General features: G+C 41.4%; 1 protein-coding gene across 3 annotated transcripts in view; it reads right to left on the minus strand.

The window, feature by feature from the left end:
- Nucleotides 1-5,754: 5,754 nt before the first annotated feature.
- The window catches only part of YEATS4 (YEATS domain containing 4), a 47,334-nt gene continuing 34,835 nt past the window's right edge, over nucleotides 5,755-18,253 (minus strand). For 2 of the 3 annotated variants that reach the window (XM_023558784.2, XM_064283894.1), the window contains 4 exons: nucleotides 16,293-16,362; nucleotides 15,570-15,650; nucleotides 14,616-14,787; nucleotides 5,755-12,529 (listed from right to left, as the gene is read on the minus strand). The gene's annotated coding sequence lies outside the window, so the exon portion shown is untranslated. The remainder of the gene's footprint in view (nucleotides 12,530-14,615; nucleotides 14,788-15,569; nucleotides 15,651-16,292; nucleotides 16,363-18,253) is intronic. The other variant, XM_003405201.4, reaches the window with a different exon arrangement.

An 18,253-nucleotide genomic window follows, 5' to 3' on the forward strand; every position in this document is an offset into this window, starting at 1 on the left:
TTCAAGCTTCCTCTTCTCAAGTCTCCCATGCTACCTCCTTTTAGTGATGATTTTGCCTATTGTTTACTGAAGCTTCCTTAATTATCCTGACCTTGTTTAATTCCCTTGAACTTTCTGTCTCTATTTTATAGTACCTTCTTTTCATAGTTTCAGAGCTCTGGGGGTGCAGTGGTTAAGAGCTTGCCTGCTAACCAAAAGGTCGGCAGTTCAAATCCACCAGCCGCTCCTTGGAAACTTTATGGGGCAGTTTTACTCTGTCTGTAGGGTCACTGTGAGTTGGAATCAACTTGACAGGAATGGGTTCTTTTCATTCTTTCTGAGAAAAAAAAAATCTTTCTTTAAAGATAAAACATTTCCAATAGCTGCCTAGAACCATTCACCTCACATCATTTGCTTTTTCCAACAATGAAATCTTTCTTTCTCAACTGCCTCCTTCCTTTTAACTTTTGAGTAATGATCAGACCACTTTATGTTTTCCCACCCTAGGAAAAAAAAATGGGCAACAAGCCTTTGATAGGCCTTACCACCCCTTCTGGCTTTGCTGCCATACTTTGTAAATAAATACTCTTTGCCCAGTATCTTCATGTTATCTCTCCTCATTCTTTCTTTTTTGGTTTGGCCTTCCTCTCCACCATAAAAAACAAAATCTTCTTTTTGTTTTATGTCTTCAATTTCTCTCCTTACTATGTTCATGTTTACATTTAAATACTCAAGCATAGTTATAATAGCTGTCTTAATGTTCTTATCTGTTAATTCCATCCATTTATGTCATTCTGCGTCAGTTTCCTTTGAGTGATTTTGCTTTTGGCTATGGGTTACATGTTTCTGCTTCTTGGCGTATTTAGTCACTTTTTTATTGGATGCTAGATCTTGTATATTTTACATTGTTGAGTGTCTGGGTTTTGTTGTCTTTCTCTAAAGAATGTTGTGTTTTATTGTGGCAGGCAGTAGTTACTTTTGGTTTAATTTGATTGTTTTGTGGCTTGTTTTTAAGCTGTCTTAGAGTAGACCTGAGCAGCCTTGGTGGTGCAAGGGTTAAGTGCTTGGTTGCTAACTGAAAGGTTGGTGCATTGAGCCCACCCGGTGGCTTTGTGGGAGAAAAACCTGGTGATCTACTTCTGTAAAGACTACAGCCAAGACACAGTAGAGGGTCCTGGACAGAGCTGGAGAAAAATGTAGAACAAAATTCTAACTAACAACAACATAAAAAGACCAGATTTACTGGTCTGACAGAGACTGGAAAAACCCCAGGAGTATGGCCCCGGGACACCCTTTTAGCTCAGTAATGAAATCACTCCTGACGTTCACCCTTCAGCCAAAGATTAGACAGGCCCATAAAAAAAATGAGACTAAATGGGCACATCAGCCCAAGGGCAAGGATGAGAAAACAGGAGGGGACAGGAAAGCTGGTAATAGGGAGCCCAAGGTCAAGAAGGAGAGAGTGTTGACATGTTGTGGTATTGGCAACCAATGTCACAAAACAATATGTGTACTAATTGTTTAATGAGAAGCTAGTTTGTTCTGTAAACATTCATCTTAAGTACAATTAAAAAAAAAATTCAAAACATAAAAAAAAAGATTACAGCCAAGAAAATCCTATAGGGCAGTTCTTTGTCATTTGGGGTCAGTAGGAGTCAAAATTGACTTTAGGCATCCAGAGACAACAACAGACCTAAAATAGCTTTTAATCTAGGAATAGCTTTGTCCCACTACTAAAGGATGGCCTTCCTAGGATCTCTACTGAATACTCTTAGTGATCAAGAAGGACTCCTCTCCTGGCCCCTGGCTAGTCAGAACTTGAGCAATTCCCAGTGCTGTGTGAGCTTAGGAACTGTTCAGTGTATAGCTCCTCAGTCTCTTTGCCCAAACTTGTGAAGTTTCACCCTAAGCGTTTGTGTCTTAGTATTCAGCAATGACTCAAAGCAACCTCATGTAGATTTCTAGAGCTCTTCTTTTCAATCCTCTCTGGAACTCTGCCCTATAACTTGAAGTTGTTTCAGCCTTCCTGAACTTTGGTCTTTGTAACCTCAACTCAATAAGACTACTGTGTTTTTCATGGGATCCCTTTCCTTGCTCCATGATCAAGAATGTGCCTCCAGACAGAATGCCAGGGCAATCTTAGGGCTACTTTCTCTCAGGGATCACAGCCCCACACTGTCTGTAGTTTGAAACCTGAAAACAGTTGTTTCATGTATTGCCTGGTTGTCTAGTTGTTAAAGGCAGGAGATTAAATCCAGTTTCAGTTATTCCGGTATGGGCAGAAGTGAGGGTAGCTGAAACTACTCTTTTGAAAAACATCAGTGACTGTTTCTAACTAAGTATAAAAGCTTTTCCTTATTCCTGTTGTTCTTAGGCAACATTTGAGTCACTCCCCACTGTTTTGCTAGAACTCTCCTCTCTTGAACCATCCTAGCACCCTGACCATTTCTTCTTTACCCATTCATTGTCTTCTCCCCTCCAGTGGGCTTAGTGGGTGCGTAAGCTTATTTATAAAGCAGGTCGTAGTTGCTCTGGCAGTTTCCAGGTTGATAAGGCAACATAGCTGCAGGAAGCTAGGCAGTGATCTCTAGGCATAAGTCTCCCTTTTAAATACCCTGAGACTTATAATTTAACAAACACTTGAATGATTTGGGGCCCACTGTACTTTCATCCATTAGTAGGATGGTTGACAGTTGGTAGTATTTAATGTGTATGTTAAACACATTATTAATGCTGTTACTTCCCAATCTCAACTGGGGGAGTTCTGAAGGTTTTTCTATTCTCAAGAAGATATGAGAATATCTTCTTGAGAACAATTTCAAATTCAAATGATCAAGATTGTCACCTTGCCAGAAGTTTTTTCTATGGCATTTATTGTATTCCTTTTTTTTTTTTTCCTTGACTGGTTTCTTCCAACTTGTACAATTTCCCTATTGATCCTTCCCAGAGCAGATCCAATATTTATTCTTATTTTCCTTTTCAGTTTACATATGTATTTCTGTTCTGGCTGGTTCAGCAGTAGGCTAAAATTTCCAGGCTTTGCTTCGTATCTAAGATATGATTATGTAGGTTAATATCTTTATTGTAAATCATGTTTTTCATTTATTCTGGTTAATGATTCCAGACCCTGACAAGCGGACACATCCATAAAATCAAGGTGATTATGCTACTGCTGAGATTGAAGACTCATTCTTCCCCTGAGGACATTTCTTTTAAGTATATATTACTCCTTCATGTATTCAATATAAAAAAAATTAACTGCATCAAAAAGATGTCTTTGATAAATAAAATAATGCTTTAAAAGTAGCATAGGATTTCACATCTGTCGAAAGAAAGTAACTTAGATCCTCTGATCATTTGCTGTAGCTTTTATTGATATCAGACAGCATTAGGATAATCAAACATCAAGGATAATTGTGCATCTGTCAGTTACTCTTCTAACTCTCTCTCAAGAAATCTGGCAACACAGGCTTGATGCCTTGAGAAATAATGCCACTTTAAAGGAATTACTATCAAGCTGAAGCTGACAATTCGATGTTTACACTCAAGGACAATTAAATGTTAGCTTATTCTTGGAGTTCATTTATTGCCCTTGAGACTTAGCTTCACCTCACTTAAGAGTGTTTAAAAAATGACAGACTAATTTCTAAGAAATGCTCCTCTTGGATAATAGTTTACTTAAACAGAATTTTTAAAAAATCCTGTGCTTATGTTCAGCTGCCTATGTTTGAAACAGGATGTAAACTGAAGCAGCATCTATAAATGTACAATAAGGAAACTGATTCTGAGACATAGCTGGAATTCTGTCTTGGCCTAGAAAACAAAGTTCAAGACAAAGTGTATATGCTAATACTTTATTCAAAGGGAAAAGGTACAATTCCAGAAAAGCAAGAGTCAGTAAAAAGGATGTCAATCGGGATAGAGAAAAAGTAAATACAAAGTGGTGCACTAAGAAGCTGGCCATAGCTTCAGGAGAAAACACAGTGGGTTGTTTGGCCAAGTCATATGGAATCACATTACCTCCTCTCCCTTCCTCCTTGATGGTGCACGGGGTGCTTTCCTCCTCCTGTCTCTCTTTGGCCAACATCAACCTCACAGGGGGATAATTCCCTTGTACTTTGGGACAGTGTAACTGAAGATCCCTCCAGGCAGCTACTGAGGGAAACCATAGCCCTAGGTACAGTGCTTCCTCTGAGTCCAGAAGCAGTGGGAGGAGCCAGAGCCTCACAGTCTGGCTGGGCTGGCTTGGGAATGGTGTAACGTAGGTCATGCCTGCCATGATACACACACCAGGGGAGGTAAAGCATCACCAGAGCTCTCCATTTAGAAAGAAGCTTGGGGGCAGGTGAGGCAGGTCTGGGGAAGCACATGAAACAGGTCTAATATTCTCCCTGTTCTTATCAGGTGCTGTCGAGTCAGTTCCGACTCATAGCAACCCTACGCACAACAGAACAAAACACTGCCTGGTCCTGCGCCATCCTTACAATCATTGTTATGCTTGAGCTCATTGTTGCAGCCACTGTGTCGATCCACTTCTTTGAGGGTCTTCCTCTTTCCCGCTGACCCTGTACTCTGCCAAGCATGATGTCCTTCTCCAGGGACTGATCCCTCCTGACAACATGTCCAAAGTATGTAAGATACAGTCTCGCCATCCTTGCCTCTAAGGAGCATTCAGACCGCACTTCTTCCAAGACAGATTTGTTTGTTCTTTTGGCAGTCCGTGGTATATTCAATATTCTTCGTCAACACCACAATTCAAAGGCGTCAGTTCTTCTTCGGTCTTCCTTATTCATTGTCCAGCTTTCACATGCATATGATGTGATTGAAAATACCATGACTTGGTCAGGCGCACTTTAGTTTTCAAGGTGACATCTTTGCTCTTCAACACTTTGAAGAGGTCCTTGGCAGCAGATTTGCCCAATGCAAAGCGTCTTTTGATGTCTCGACTGCTGCTTCCATGGCTGTTGATTGTGGATCCAAGTAAAATGAAATCCTTGACAACTTCAATCTTTTCTCTGTTTATCATGATATTGCTCATTGGTCCAGTTGTAAGGATTTTTGTTTTCTTTATGTTGAGGTGTAATCCATACTGAAGGCTGTGGTCTTTGATCTTCATTAGTAAGTGCTTCAAGTCCTCTTCACTTTCAGCAAGCAATATTGTGTCATTTGCATAACGCAGGTTGTTAATGAGTCTTCCTCCAACCCTGATGCCCCACTCTTCTTCATATAGTCCAGCTTCTCGGATTATTTGCTCAGCATACAGATTGAATAGGTATGGTGAAAGAATACAACCCTGACACACACCTTTCCTCACTTTAAACCAATCAGTATCCCCTTGTTCTGTCCAAACAACTGCCTCTTGATCTATGTAAAGGTTCCTCATGAGCACAATTAAGTGTTCTGGAATTCCTATTCTTCACAGTGTTATCCATAGTTTGTTATGATCCACATAGTCGAATACCTTTTCATAGTCAATAAAACACAGGTAAACATCCTTCTGGTATTCTCTGCTTTCAGCCAGGATCCCTCTGACATCAGCAATGATATCCCTGGTTCCATGTCCTCTTCTGAAACCGGCCTGAATTTCTGGCAGTTCCCCGTCAATACACTGCTGCAGCCGTTTTTGAATGATCTTCAGCAAAATTTTGCTTGCGTGTAATATTAATGATATTGTTCTGTAATTTCCACATTTGGTTGGATCACCTTTCTTGGGAATAGGCATAAATATGGATCTCTTCCTATAGGGTCGCTATGAGTCGAATTGACTCGACGGCAGTGGTTTTTTTTTTTTTTTTTTTTCCAGTCAGTTGGCCAGGAAGTTGTCTTCCATATTTCTTGGCATAGACAAGTGAGTACCTCCAGCAATGCATCTGTTTGTTGGAACATCTCAATTGATATTCTTCATTGCAAATACCTTCTTTCACCAACATAAACGGCGACTACACACATGGACCTCACCAGATGGAACACACAGAAATCAAATTGACTACATCTGTGGAAAGAGACGATGGAAAAGCTCAATATCATTAGTCAGAACAAGGCCAGGGCCGACTGTGGAACAGACCATCAATTGCTCATATGCAAGTTCAAGCTGAATCTGAAGAAAATCAAAGCAAGTCCACAAGAGCCAAAATATGACCTTGAGTGTATCCCACCTGAATTTAGAGACCATCTCAAGAATAGATTTGACGCATTGAACACTAGTGACTGAAGACCAGACGAGTTGTGGAATGACATCAAGGACATCATCCATGAAGGAAGCAAGAGGTCACTGGAAAGAAAGAAAAGACCAAGATGGATGTCAGAGGAGACTCTGAAACTTGCTCTTGAGCGTCAAGCAGCTAAAGCAAAAGGAAGAATTGATGAAGTAAAAGAACTGAACAGAAGATTTCAAAGGGCCTCTCGAGAAGACAAAGTAAAGTATTATAATGACATGTGCAAAGAGCTGGAGATGGAAAACCAAAAGGGAAGAACACGCTCGGCATTTTTCAAGCTGAAAGAACTGAAGAAAAAATTCAAGCCTCGAGTTGCAATAGTGAAGGATTCCATGGGGAAAATATTAAACTACACAGGAAGCATCAAAAGAAGATGGAAGGAATACACAGAGTCATTATACCAAAAAGAATTACTTGATATTCAACCATTTCAAGAGGGGGCATATGATCAGGAACCGAAGGTAGTGAAGGAAGAAGTCCAAGCTGCTCTGAAGGCATTGGTGAAAACCAAGGCTCCAGGAATTGATGGAATATCAATTGTGATCAATATTCTCCTTAGTGTGTGTTATCCAGGCCCCCTACCTCAAAATTCCATTTAACACACTTTGAGCATCTATCATTTGCCAGACTTTGTACTTGAGGCACAAAGATAAAGAAAATAAGACCCCTGATCTCTGGGGTTTCACAAGCTAAAGGAAGCAGAGAACATAATGAACTACATACAATTCAATATAAGAAATACCAATATCCTGGGACTCTAGATGAGAGAAATGAATTCTCTCTTGTAGAAAACAGAGAAAGCCACAAAGAAGAGAATACAGATAAGCAGGGCAGCTTGGCCTTATCCAGGTGAGACATGTAGGAGAGGACAAAGACTGGTAAGAAATACAGAAGATTAACCAAGAATATGAATCCTTTTTCTTGAACACAGATATAGTATTATATACGAGTGAGCCCCTCTAGCAGTTTAGGTCTTTTGCTCCCTATACTTTCCATAGTAAGAGTCATATATAAGTCAGTGTGGCAGTTAAAAGGAAATCTAACTAATAATAATTTAAACCATAAGGACATTCATTATTGGCTTGGTAAGAAGTAGCCATCCTAAAGTGGTTTTGGAAACCAAAAAGTGTCACCAAGAGCCCAAGATCTTTTTTTTACTCTGCCATCTTCAACTTGTGGATTTTCATCCTTAAGCTTATTGCCTCATTGTTCTAAGATGGCTGCTGCAGCTCCAACCATTACATCTTCACAGAGCAACAACCAGAAAAAGAGGGAAGGAAGGGAACAATAGAAGCTTTCTTCTCAAGTATCTTTCTCTTATCAAAGAACTCTTTCCCAGAGGTCCTTGCAGACATCCTTTTATATCATACTGACCTGAACTGGGTTGCAAGCCCCAACCCCAGATCAATCAGTGGATAAATAGAATAAGATTTTCATGATTAACTTAGATCAATCAAGATCTATCCACTATGGCTGAGTACATAATTACACATCAAAGCTGGCCTCCTTCTTGATCTTCTTGCTTCTAGTCAGTATGCTCTTTCTAACATGCAAACTGATGCTGTCACTGTCGTGCTTGGAATCATTCTATAGCTCTTCTTTACCTATAGGGCGAGTCCAAGTTTCATGATCATTCATACTTCTTCATATCAACCCTTCAGTTTCATTCCTTCCCACTTTGCCAAGGGCATTCTGTTTCAAACACATGGAATTAGCTGAAATTCTCAGAGTGCTCTTTGTTACCTCTAGGGCTTTGTATATATTGACTCTTCTGGCTTCTCCCACTGTCTTCATAGCAAAGTACAACTCCTCTTTGAAGCATAAACTTATATGCCCCCTCCTCAGAAAGGCTTCCATGATGTTTCTCCTCTGTTTTTTTTTTCAGTAGTGCCCTGTTTATACCCCTTTTATAGCATTTACAGTCTTGTGGTAGTTACTTGTTTTTTCATCTGTCTTCTCTTGACTGGAAATCCCCAGGACTTAGCCCAGTGCCCAGAATGCAGAAGCCACTTAAAAAGTGCTGATTAAATGGAAAATCCCTATGGATGTGTGTTACCAACTTCAACCAAATCTTCATTTGTTTTATATATCACTTGTTGAATCCTGCCCCTAGGGACTGTTCCAAATACTCTTCACCCTCCCATAGCCCACAGTCCAGGCTTTGCCTCCCTTGTCCTCAGCAGGTGACCACAGCTTCTACTTAAAGTTCATTAATGACATTGAATTCAGACGTTAATCTTCTCCCATTTACCTTGACACACATTCTTAACACTTAACATTTATTTGTTACTCACCCTCTTCAATCCTCTTTGACCTCTTTCCCCAGAATCTTCAATCTTCCGTTTGATACCTGTTAACACTCTGGTCTTCTCCCCAGCCCTAAAGCACCCATCAGACTAGTTACTGTTTACTGCCTGACATCTCAAAAGAATAACCTCTCTTCATTACTCTCCTATCCTGACTGCCTTCTAACCAAGCCCTTAGAGCAAGGGTTGCTAGAGCTGGTGGCTCAAATACTAGACACAGGCTAAATGGTATTTTATGTGACCCTTGCAGTGTTTTAAAATTGGGAAATTTCACTTAAAAATAAAGATTTAGGTCTTCTTCGTAAAGATCAGGTGGCTGGCCACCCTGGGCCATGTTCTCCATGTAGTAACAATGGGCTGGCACAGCTGCTCCCTTTGGGTGGGCCATGTGGTCACCAAGTTGTTCTCTGACCATCTGTCCACGTCTGTTACCTGTCAGATTCTTGTAAGTATTCGAGTTTGCAAACCCCTGCTAGAGTTTTTTGTCCCATCTTCGATTGGAAATGCCCTCCTGAAAATCACCAGCGATTTTGAGATACACAAGTGTTTGATCCCATCCTCATTGTCCTTGAACTTTCTGCACCTCTAGAAACTACCCCAGCTTGGCTTCCTTAGCACCGTATGTTCCTGGTTCTCTTAGGTTTCTAATGCCATCTTTGCTGTTTCCCTTTTGCTCCCTAAATGAAGCCTTTCCCTAAGTTTTGGCCCTACTATCTAGGTCCCTACTCACTGCCATGGGCTCACCTGGTCGTGTGGCTCTTACCATCCATCTCCTTTATCTGAAGAACTGCCATATTTCTCTCTGTCCCTAATGTCCCCTCCCCCTCTCATTCTTTCGCACATCTCCAATGGTATGCTGGAAATATCCTGCTAGATGAGTTTCCAGCATGGCAAATTTAACACCTTTTTGAAACACTACTGGTTATCTTGCCTCCTCGTCCTCCTCCCCCACCAAACCAGGTCCCTCCTGACTACTTAATGGAGTTCTCACAGTGATCCAGGCTACAAATCACCTTGACTACCTTTTCCTTTTGACCTCCACTGCATTTCTTCAGATGCTCATAATGTCTGGCCTCCCAATTGGTCTTTCTGCCTCCTGCTCCTCATCCAAATCTCATCCCTTGCACCATAGCAAAACCATCTTTCTAAAACATTACTGTGATGGTGTCATTCTACTATTCTCCAGTCCGTAGCTGAGGGGATGAGACTTGGCAATTAGTCAAGATTCTTGTCTACTTTCCTCTCAGCAATCCAGTTATATTTAACCTCAGAACAGTGAAAATCCACCTTCTCTGCACAGTTCTTAGTGCATCAGAGACTTTTAGTAGTTCTCCATTGTTGAATAAGAAAATGTGAAGCTTATGACCCTCAACCATCCCAACCAGGTCTCTGACCTTATCTCCGTCTGCTTCCTGACATCCACCTAATGTCAACCTGAAGTTCCACTGGATGATTTGAAGATACTTCATGCTTTCTCCCTTTGCTGATGCAGGCCCATTATTTAGAAGGTCTGCCAGCAGTCTTCAAGGCCCATCTTAGACATTTTACTGATAATGTCACCTGTCACACACATTCTTGTATTCCAAGTATTTATGGCCACTACTTTTTTTACATTGTACTCTCCTTGAGAACTGGAACTGTACTTTTCTATCAGAATGCCCAGCACCTGACATTCTTGGAGTCAATAAACATTTATATAAGGCTCCTTCGATGACAAACACTGAGCCAGGTGCTGGCATACAAAATGGATGAGGCACAGCCCTTATGGGGTTCTCATCAGAACTGGTGAAAATGACACATGACACATGGTTGCAAAGTATGATGAGCACAGTAGTAGTATATACAAAGTATAGGGAAGATTTATTGGTGGAGGGGCGATTGAAAACGGGAAAGGAAGCCTCAGAGGACGTGACATCTGAATCAGGCACCAAAGGAAGAATGGCCAGAGCAGTTGGCAGGAGAAATGATTGGAGCAAAACTTATTGGCAACTATGATGATAACAAGGTTGAAGGATTCGCCTAAATATATTTAGATTATGTAGGCTTTATTTTGTATAAAACGGATAAATGAAAGTTCATCATGCAGAGATGCTATCTACCGAGGAAAATTTGTGGGGGAGGAGGTGGGCAACTTAAGTAATTCTAGATTGTTGACGCTCTCCAGCACATATGTCACTCTGTTGACAGGTGAATGCTTTAGGCTAACATTTATTATAGGATTTTTAAAACTGGGATAGAGTGTTGGCAATCAAGATTTGGTACAGCTCAGAAAAACTAATGAAAAGTGCTTTGTACATATGTTCTGGGTACATATTGCAAGCACAGAATTTGCAAAAATGACTTAAATTTTGGAATGCTTCCATCCCTCTGAACATGACTTGACCAGCATTATCACCTGCCAGAGCGGACGTCACTGCTAAAATGGCTACCCTAATATAAGACAATCCCCAGGATCTGTCTCCATCAGAAGGATGACCTTTGATTTCATCACTGGAACACACAGCTTTATTTGACTGAGGTAAAAAAAAAGCCAGAAACTTTAAATATAACTTCATTAGAACATCTTAACTGAAATATCTTGCCATGTGAGAAAAAATTTCTCCACCAGCGTTTTTTTTTTTCTAAAGGACATATGGCTTCAAAAGCTTTTATTGCTTTTTTTTTTCTATTGTAAAAATATTAAGTCAAGTATTTCTGGGAAGGCATGCAACAAAAATGCCAACATCACACTAAGTCCTGCTGGGTCTACTGGGACTGTTTCTACAATAACAAGTGATTGCTATTGCTTTTACAGAAACACCAGTAAATAAACAGTCCTAGAAACACAGCATATGGATAGTGATCAATAAAGTTAAATATTTCTTCATTTTAAAGATAGCCCTTTAAAACGCCACAGGATTGCTAATGGAGAACATGGATAATCAGTGTTGAAAAGCAAAGGATTTATAATCATGGGATTTTTAGCCTCCCACCAGGCAGCGTTTATGCATTAGTTATTGGTCATCCTTTCTCATCTGCTCAGAAGCTTCAAAGGTATTTACCCACACTGGGCACCTACCATCCATCTCCCAGCAAATGCATTCTATCAAAACTAAGCATTGGAGGTCTATCGTGATACGCATTTACTCTCACAGAGTCCTCGGAATTTCAAACCCAAACCCTGGTGATGCCAGCCTGGGTCATCAGTTGTGGTGTGAGAGACGCAAGGAGATGGGCAGGAAATGAGAACCAGTGTGCTTCTTGGGCAATTCTTTGAACCAAATCAATGGAAATCTTTCCTTATGGTGGTAAGTGCCTCCGCACACCTGGCTAAGCAACATTTGGAAATCTTCACCATTCTGATAACCATCACTAGGCCACTGAGATGCTATTGAGTTCTGAGTCTTTCCCTAGGGTCAATCATTTTGCAGAAGTATATCTCTTGGGCAAACCCTAGTTTCCTAGCTAAACAAAGAAAAAAACCCAAACCAGTTGCCTTCAAGCTGATTCTAACTTATGGTGACCCCATGTGCTTCAGAGTAGAACTGCTTTATAGGGCTTTCCTGGCTGTGGTCTTTCAGAAGTAGATCATCTCCAGGCCTTTCTTCCGAGGTGCCTGTGGGTGGATTCCAACTGCCAACCTTTCAGTCAATAGCTGAGCACTTAACCATTTGCATCACCCAAGTTCCCTAGCTAGAGGACTGCAAATATTATAAAAATCGAAGAATTGATTTTGTTATTTATTGCTTGCTAGATTTTTTTTTTTTTAGATAACAAATTAAACACACGTGAGGATTGAAAAGCCTCTAGTTTTTTAAAAATAGATCAATGAGGTTGAATTCTTTGCACTTGTTTGCTATTTGAAACACAGTTTGCAGGTGAGAGTTGGTGGTGGGCAGCTGAAACAGAGGATTGAAGCTGGGATGTAACAACATTTTCCACTCTTCTTCCACAGAGGTAGGACCAAGGGCCCTGGAGATGCCAGTCCTTGAGGATCCAGCTGCCTCTGGCTTCCAAGGCTGGTGTAATGGCTCTGTTCTCACAGAAGTGCTGACAGAAAATGACAAATAGAAAACAGATGTAAGCTGACCTTCCAAAAATGTATTTCAAGGCTTCTTAATCTTCGTAGGAAGATGCCACCTTCAGGCAGTGATGTTCATCACATTTAAAGAAGGGCTATGTTTCCCCCATGATCCACTGGACACTCTCCCATGCCATTCTCCTCCTCCCACCTCTCCTCCTCTTTGCCTTTCAGACATTTCTCCCCTCCTTATCCATTTCACATGTGGTCGTTTTCCTGCACAGATGCTTTCTCCCCACCTGTCTTCATGTACAGACAGTTGTTGCTTTCGTAGATGTATCCACTTTTACCAAGCATTGAGGCCACTCGTCTCCCATTTTTGTCATTGAATACCTTTGTTGTCAGTTGCCGTCGAGTTGATTTCAACTCATGGCGACCTCGTGTGTGCAGAGTGGAACTGCACTCCACAGGGTTTTCAAGGCTGTGACCTTTCAAAAGCAGATTGCCAGGCCTTACTTCCGAGGTGCCTCTGGGTGGGTTTGAACCACCAATCTTTCAGTTAGTAGTCTGGCACTTAACTGTTTCACCACCCAGGGACTCCATACTTGTTTTGTATTTGTTACTGCTCACAACATCAATTTCAAGCTCCAAGTCCTTTTGAAACTGAAAGTTGCTTTGGAACCACTGTGTACACTGGACTTTTGCCCACTTAGAAACTTCAGTTAAAAATATTGGCGTGAAGGGATACCAAGACCAACAGACGAAACAAGTTTTCATTTCCTCTCATACTTCCTGGTCTGTGGCTTCTCAAAAAAGTACTGCTCCTCATATATGTGAGTACCAGCTTGGCACAATGCTGGATTCTGTGACTTTTGAATTGCTCTGTTTCTGTTCTCTGTCGACGTGTGTAAGAATTTGGGAGGGGTTACCCATAGTTTTTGCCCATCCAAAGACAACAGTACTTCACTGAAGACTTTCTTCCTTGCCAAGTTGTTGATATCCCACAATAAAACTTGTGGCAACATTTCTTCTGAGAAAGAAAGCCATGCAACTGCAGGGTAGTGAAAACTCATTCTCAATGCCAGGGATGAGCAATGAAATAAGAATTACTGGTCATTAAGAAGTGAGAAGTAGCCCTGGTGGCACAGTAGTTAAAGTGCTCAGTTGCCAACCAAAAGGTCAGTGGTTTGAACCCAACAGCTGTTCCATAGGAGAAAGATCTGCTTCCATAAAGACTACAGCCTTGGAAATCCTATGGGGCAGTTCTATTCTGTCTGATAGGGTCGCTATGAGTCAGAATCAACTTGACGGCAATGGGTTTGGTTTGGTTTGGTTTTTGGCTGAGATGTGAAATCACTCTCTGGAAATTTTACTAATAGTAGAACAGGACTCAATCAGGCTGGTCTGTAAGGTTGTTGCTCTTGTTAGGTGCTGTAGTCGATTTTGACTCGTAGAGACCCCATGTGACAGAGTAGAACTGCCCCGTAGGGTTTCTTAGGCTATAATCTTTATGGGAGCAGATCATGAGGCTTTTCTCCCACAGAGCTGCTAGGTGGGTTCAAACTGCCACCTTTTGGTTAGTAGTACAGTGCTTAAACATTGCACCACCAAGACTCCTTTTGTCTGTAATATCAAAACAAACAAACAAAACTGTTGCTGATTCTGACTCACAGTGACCCTACAGGACAGAGTAGAATTGCCCCCATAGGGTTTCCAAGGAGCAGCTAATGGATTTGAACTGCCGACCACTTGGTTAACAGCCAAGCTTTTAACCACCGCACCACCAGAGATCCATTGTAATAGTGGCTCCAAAATGTTTATTTGAAGAGTACTGGGTTTTACAACAATAAAAAAACTAGTAAAAGTGTTCAGGGCAGCTGTCTGATGGAAATGTAAACAGGTGACTTGTCTTGATGTTGTATTTTCAAAGCTAGCTCAGTGCTTGGCTTAGTACATTTATTTGGGTTTGATTGAGGGGATGCTGTAATACCCTTACTGAGGTTACATCCCTGATCCAGTGTAAAGGGAGCTTCCCTGGAGTGTGGCCTGCACCACCTTCTATCTTACATGAGATAAAAGGAAAGGGAAGCAAGCAGAGAATTGGGGACCTCATACCACCAAGAAAGCAATGCCAGGAGCAGAGAGCATCCTTTGGATCCAGGGTTCCTGCATGGAGAAGCTCCTAGTCCAGGGGAAGATTGATGACAAGGATCTTCCTCCAGAGCTGACAGAGAGAAAGCCTTCCTCTGGAGCTAACATCCTGAATTTGGACTTCCAGCCTACTAGCCTGTGAAAAAATAAATTTCTCTTCGTTAAGGCCATCCACTTGTGGTATTTCTGTTATAGCAGCACTAGATGACTAAGACAGATGCCATTGCTTCTCTAACTCCAAGATCCACTTTCTTTCTTTCTTTTTATTGTGCATTAAACAAACAAAAACCCAAACCAGTGGCTGTCGAGTTGATTCCGACTCACAGGGACCCTATAGGACAGAGTAGAACTGCCCCGTATTGTTTCCAAGGAGCGCCTGGTGGATTCGAACTGCTGACCTTTTGGTTAGCAGCCATAGCTCTTAACCACTATGCCACCAAGGTTTTCTGTTGTTACAGAGCAAATTAATTTCTCATTCGATAGTTTATACACAGAGTGTTCCATGAAATTGGTTCCATTACTTACAATGTGCGTGCCCTCTCTCCATTCCCATCCTAGTTTCCCTGTTTCCTTTCGTCCTGAATTGCTACCCCTTCCTGCCTTCTCATCTTTGCTTTTGGGCAGACATTGCCCTTTCGATCTCATATAATAGATTGTTCTAATAAACATGTTCCTTTCGGGTGTTGTTGTTCATTTTATGGGCCTATCTATGGTTTGGCTGAAAGGTGGTCTCCAGCAATGGCTTTGGTTCTAGTTCATAAGGGTGACTTATGGCCATAATGTCAGGGTTCCTCTAGTCTCTATCGGACCAGTAAGTCTGAACGTTTTTTGTGAATTTGATTTTTTTTTCCTGCAATTTTTCTCCCACTTTATCCAGAACTTTCTATTGTGATCCCAGTCAGAGTAGTCAGTACTCACCAAATTAGGATTCAGAACTTTCTCTTTATGTACTATGCGGTGCCAATTGATGTGGTTGCCCCCAAGTCTGTGGTCCTTCACCTTTAAAAAAAAAGCCTAGTAATTTCATTTACTTTCTTCAGTTGATACATTTTGCAATGAAAGATTTCAGTAAGAAAAGTTTAAAGATTAAGCTGCTATTGGTAGATTTTTTGATTAATAGATTAACCCCAAATTCTATTTGCTGCCTGTTTATAAGGTTCATTCCATATGGCCACCCCCCTGCATATTTAGAGATTTAATAACTTTTTTTTTTTTAGTTTTCCCTAAGTCCTCCTTTCTCACCTCTAGGTCTTTCTTTGCTCGTGCTCTTCCCTTTACCTGGAACACTACCTCCGACCACTACTTTCTGCCCTCCTTGTACTCACTTTTCCCTTGGCTACTTCTATTAAGTCTCAGCTTCAATGTCGCCTCCTCCAGGCAGCCCTCTCTGCGCTCCCTCCTGTCTTCAGGAGGCGCTCTGGATCCAGGCTGTGCGCACTTGAATCCTGACTGCCTGGTTGTGCAATGTTGGGCTGCTCATCCACCTGCTCAGTGTTTTACTTCCCTTATCTTCAAACGGGACAATAGTAGCACCTGAATCCTTACAGTGGTTGAAAAGATTCACTGAGCGAATACTATTAGAATACACTTAGAGCAATGTGACTTGTGGTGAGCCCACTGTAAATGTTAACCATACCTTACCTGTTTACAGTAATAGGGGAGAGACTGTGACTAAGTAGGTCTCCACAACATCCCAGCCATTGCACAGCACCTGTGAATATTTGCCAGACAAAGGAATCTCCAGTTGCACAAACAAGCACGTCCACTGCTCCCAACCTAAGCCACCATCATCTCTCGTCTTATTCTGAAAGATACCCCTGCTTCTATTCCTTGTTCCTTCCAGTACCAGCCAGAGGGATTTTGCCAATCCCAAGTCAAATCATATCACTGTTCTGGTTTCCCATCTCACTGGGAGTAAAAACTAAAAGTCCTTGCAATGGGCATCAACACCCTACATGGTTTGGCTCCCTACTAACCACTCTGACCTCATCTCCTGCTACTCTTCTCATATGGCTCACTCGGCTCCAGCCACACTGGCCTCTCGGCTGTTCCTCGAACACACCAGGAAAGCTTTTGCTTCAGAGTGGTTGCCTTGGCAGTGCCTTCTGCCTGGACCACTATTCCTGGAGATAATTGTTGGCTAACTCCTTCACCCCCTTGATGTCGTGCTCAAATGTTACCTTCTCAGTAAGCCCTGCATACAGCAGTTGCTGTCAAGTCAATCCTGACTCATGGCAACCCCATGTGTTGCAGTGCAGAACTGCACTCTGTAGGGTTTTCATGGCTGTGACCTTTTGGAAGCAGACCTCCAGGCCTTTCAAGTGCCTCTAGCTGGGTTTTGACTGCAAACCTTCGGTTAGTAGCCATGTGCTTCATTGTTTGCACCATGCAGTGACTCTTAAGGCCTGCATAGACCACCCTATTTATCATGCAACCACACCTACCCTCACCTCCACACTCCCAAGCCCCTTACCCTGCCGTAATTTCCTTTTTCTCATATCACTTAACACTTTCTAACTTAAATAAAAAAAAAATATCACTTAACACTTTCTAACTTAAGCTGTAATTAAATTATTTACTGTTTATTTTCTGACTTTCCCTTCTCGAATGCTTATGCCACAGGGCAGAGACCTTTGTTTTATTGACTGATATATTTCCAAGCCTTTAGAACAGTACCTGACATAAACAAGGTGCTCAATAAATACTGATCAAATGGTTACATATAAAACACACACACATACATGCACACATGAAGAGCTACACATACCTTTAGCTTATAATTACTATGAGTTGGTAAGTTTACCAGAAGGTCCAACTCTTCTAGGTGAGAAAAGCAAAGATTTTTTATTTGCACTTTTGGCATATGCCCTAGATAGATTCCATTTAAATGGGTCTTTTCAAGAAAAGGGGTATTGCACAAAGCCCTTTCTTTGTGCGGCCTCAACACTTTCTTTGGCAGTTTGGATGCTCTGTCAGCTAGGCTGTGGCCATGCACGTGGTCTTGATAAAATGTCCGATTAGTTATCAGATGTGCCCAAGCAGCTCTAGGGACTAGCATGTCAGCTCAGGTTTCATCATGGAGAAATGGTTTTTCGTTAGTTCTGTTGAAAGCCTTCTCAGACTGCCTATCCTCTGGCAACAGCAGGAGACACTCCCCGCCCCCCCACCCCAGTTTCTTCTGTCCATCTTTTTTTCTTACTGATTACTAAAAATAAATGATTATATTTCTTAACTTATGATAACAATGGCCATTCTTTTAAATTAAAAAAAAAAAACAACATAATTGTGGTAAAATATATATAGCATAAAATTTGCCATTCTAACCTTTTTTATGTATATAATTCAGAGACATTAACTGCATTCACAATGTACAACATCACCACTGACTGTTCTCAAAATTTTTCATCACCCTTAAAAACTCCGTACCCATTAAGCAGTATCCCCATTCCTCTCGCCTATAGGCTCCTGGTAACCACTAATGAACTTCGGTCTTTCTGCAGTTGTCTATTCTAGATATTTCATATATGTAGGATCATATGATATTTTGTGTCTGACTTATTTCACTCAGCATGTTTTCAAGGTTCATCCATGTTGTAGCCTGT

This window comes from Loxodonta africana, chromosome 4 (assembly GCF_030014295.1).
Source record: "Loxodonta africana isolate mLoxAfr1 chromosome 4, mLoxAfr1.hap2, whole genome shotgun sequence".
Taxonomy (NCBI): domain Eukaryota; kingdom Metazoa; phylum Chordata; class Mammalia; order Proboscidea; family Elephantidae; genus Loxodonta; species Loxodonta africana.